Source organism: Camelus dromedarius, chromosome 1 (assembly GCF_036321535.1).
Source record: "Camelus dromedarius isolate mCamDro1 chromosome 1, mCamDro1.pat, whole genome shotgun sequence".
Classification (NCBI taxonomy): Eukaryota; Metazoa; Chordata; class Mammalia; order Artiodactyla; family Camelidae; genus Camelus; species Camelus dromedarius.
Window position 1 is genome coordinate 15,543,876 of NC_087436.1, and position 3,733 is coordinate 15,547,608.

Genomic DNA, 3,733 nt, shown 5'->3' on the forward strand with positions numbered 1-3,733 from the left:
TTATTATTTCTTAAAACTATTAAAAGTTTATTAAAATTTTAGCATTGATTATTTTAAAGTAACAGGATTCTGAGTTTTTTTCACTATGATTTTTTAAATTTTCCAAATTTTCTACAATGAGCATGTATTGCGTTTACAATTATAAAAGACAAAATTTTTACTTTTAAAAAATAAATTGGATAAGCAGAAGGAAAGAAATAATAAAGATCAGGGAGGAAATAAATAAAATAGAGATTAAAAAATCGATAGGAAAAAAAATCAATCAAACCAAGAGCTGGTTTTTTGAAAGAGTAAACAAATTACATAAACCTCTGGCCAGGCTCACCAAGAAGAAAAAAGAGAGGACACAAATAAATAAAATAAGAAAGGAAAATGGAGAAATTACAACCAATACCACAGAAATACAAAAAAAAAAAGAGAGAGAGAGAGAGAGAATACTATGAACAACTATATGGCAACAAATTGGACAACCAAGAAGAAGTGAACACGTTTCTAGAAACATACAGTCCACCAAAACTGAATCAAGAAGAAATAGACCACTTGAACAGTCCAATCACTAGAAGTGAAATAGAATGTTGATAAAGGAAATTAAAGGTGATTTAAAGAAATGGAAATATATCCCATGCTCTTGGATTGGAAGAATTTTTTTTAATTGGATTTAAAAATGCAAGTCAAAACTATGAGATATCACCTCATACCCATTAAGAGGGCTACTATCCCAAAAACAGAAAATAGAAGTGTTGGGGAGGATGTGGAGAAATTGGAAGCCTTGTGCACTGTTGGTGGGGATGAAAAATGGTACAGCCACTGTGGAAAATAGTAAGGAAGTTCTCATAAAGTTAAAAATTGAACTACCATATGATCCAGCAATTCCACTTCTGAGTGTATATCCAAAAGAATTGAAAGCAGGATCTGAAAGAGATATTTGTACACCCATGTTCTTAGCAGCATTTGTACCCAATAGCCAAGAGGAGGAGGTCGGAAACTCTGGCAATGTCCCTGACTAGCTGCCTTTCCCAGGGTCATGCCCACTTCTTGGGGACAGCCTGCATCCAATGACTGGTCTATGCAAAGAATAAAGGTTGAGTCTACTCAGTCCAAATCAGAAGAGCTGTCCCAACTCCAGAGCTCCTCATGGAATCAGACTGAGACTGCCCCAGTTCAAGTTTCAATTCAGAAGGATCCTGATTCTTTCATTCCTCCATCTGTGTTGAGCCCATATCCCAATAAACTTCCCGTGTGCAAATCTCTATCTTACAGACTGTTTCCCAGAGGACCCAACCTGCAAATTTATTAAAGAAATCCTGCTCTTTGCATATCCTGTGCTGGAGGAGACACATGCTGCTGACCTTGTCTTCTTTGTGGCACACTTACAGCCGTCTAGAGAATTTTCTCTCCCCTGTGCACAATGGCAACTCTTAAGGAAAAGCTGATCGCACCAGTTGCAGAAGAAGAGGCAATGGTCCCCAACAATAAGATCACTGTAGTGGGTGCTGGAAAGTTGGCACAGCATGTGCCATCAGCATTTTGGGAAAGTCTCTGTCTGATGAACTTGCTCTTGTGGATATTTTGGAAGATAAACACAAAGGCGAAATGACAGATCTTCTGCATGGGGCTTGTTTCTTCAGACACCAAAAAATGTGGCAGATAAAGATTACTCTTTGACCACCAATCTCAAGTTTGTGGTTTTGACTGCAGGAGTTCTCCAGCAAGAGGGGGAGAGTTGTCTCAATCTGGTGCAGAGGAACGTTAATGTCTTCAAGTTCATCATTCCTTAGATCATCAAGTACAGTCCTGATTGAATCATAATTGTGGTTTCTAACCCAGTGGATATTCTCACATATATTACCTGGAGACTAACTGTATTACCCAAACACTGTGTGATTGGAAATGAGTGCAGTCTGGATTCTACTAGATTCCGCTATCTTATGGCGGAAAAAGTTGGCATTCATCCCAGCAGCTGCCACGGATGGATTTTGGGAGAACATGGCAACTCAAGTGTGGTTATGTGGAGTGGGGTGAATGTGGCAGCCGTTTCTCTCCAGGAACTGAATCCAGAAATGGGAATGGACAATGATAGTGAAAATTGGAAGGAGTGCATAAGATGGTGGTTGACAGTGCCTATGAAGTCATCAACCTAAAGGGGTACACCAACTGGGCTATTAGATTAAGTATTGAATCCATGTTGAAAAATATCTCCAGGATTCACCCAGTGCCAGCAATGGTAAGGGGGATGTATGACATCGAGAATGAAGTCTTCCTGAGCTTTCCATGTATCCTGAATACTTGAGGATTAACCAGTTTTATCAACCAGAAGCTGAAGGATGATGAGGTTGCCCAACACAAGAAAAGTGCAGACACCCTATGGGACATCCAGAAGGATCTAAAGGACCCATGACTACTGGCTTCTAGTTCTAGGTTGTAGAAACTTAAAAACTACGATGTAATTAACCATGAGCCTTTAGTTTTCATCCATGTACATGGGGCACAGTTTGCTTTTATCTTCCTAAATCTCTGAATCTGGGTTCACAGAATCAAAGCCTGTGCTTGGTTTAATGCTTGCAATGAGTCCTTGAACAAATAAAATACAACTGTCATAGTGTGAAGAAAAAAAAAGAAATTCTTTCGTTTCCTGATAGTCTCCTGTATTTTCTTCTTTCATTTTACATTTGACCTTTAGATTTTTAAAAAATACATTTGGAGTTTACTTTTATATAAAATAGGGATCTGATTGTATTTTCCTCCTTACAATGAGAAAATTTTCTCATTACTATTTACTAAATAATCCATCATTTCTTCTGATTTTATTTCTCTATCATATAACAAATTCCCATATGTATGTATACAGGTCTGTTTCATGACTTTCTACTCTGCCCTCTCGGCTTAAAGATTTGATCCTGTGACACTGTTTCAATTGTTTTGGTTTATTTTTCAAAATTGCCTTTAGATATTCACCAAATATATTTCAGAATCATTTTATTGATCTACCTCCCAAAATCCTTCTGGAATTTTTTAAAAATTATACTGCATTTACAGATTAATTTTGGAGGAATTAAGCCTTTAAAATGTTAAATCATCTTATCTATTATCATGGTATTTTGCTTCTTTTTTAGGTATTTTTAATATCCTTTAATAGAGTCATGCAATATTTCCAGTATTTTTGTATTCTTTATTAGCTTAATTTCTGTATGTTATAGGGTTTTGTTGCTATTAAAATATCTTGTGTTAAAATTTCTAATTGGTTGCTGTTGTTAAAGAGGAGTGAATTTTTATATATTGATCACATATCTGGCTGTCTGGCTGAACTCTCTTACTAGTTCTAAAGATTGATTGAATTGAAGAGGTATTTATGTAAAAGATAAACATCTGAAAATGAGAATTTTGTCCCTTTCTTTCCCATCCTTCTATGTTGTAACAGATATTTATCGCTCTTCCCAGCCACCTAGCATGTTTAAACATCCTTCCTAGATATTCAAAGAGGTTTCTCTCCTGGTAAGTTCCCAGCTCCCATGATAAGAGACAGAAATTTGCTTTTTCCAGACTCCTGTGCAACTAGAATGCAGACTTTGAAAGGGAGATTGATGAAGTAAAGAATAAAGCTCTATGAGGAGTCATTGCAGAAGAGAGGCAGAAGACACAGATTGGCTCGTGGCAGAAATTTTTGCCAGTACCCAGTAACACCCAGTACCCAGATTGGTAGAGTTGTGAGGAGCAGATCTGGATTTGGGTGTTG

At 37.0% G+C, this 3,733-nt stretch overlaps 1 pseudogene; it reads left to right on the forward strand.

The window, feature by feature from the left end:
* Positions 1–217: 217 nt before the first annotated feature.
* Positions 218–3,022, forward strand: LOC105099664 (L-lactate dehydrogenase B chain-like; annotated as a pseudogene).
* Positions 3,023–3,733: the final 711 nt, after the last annotated feature.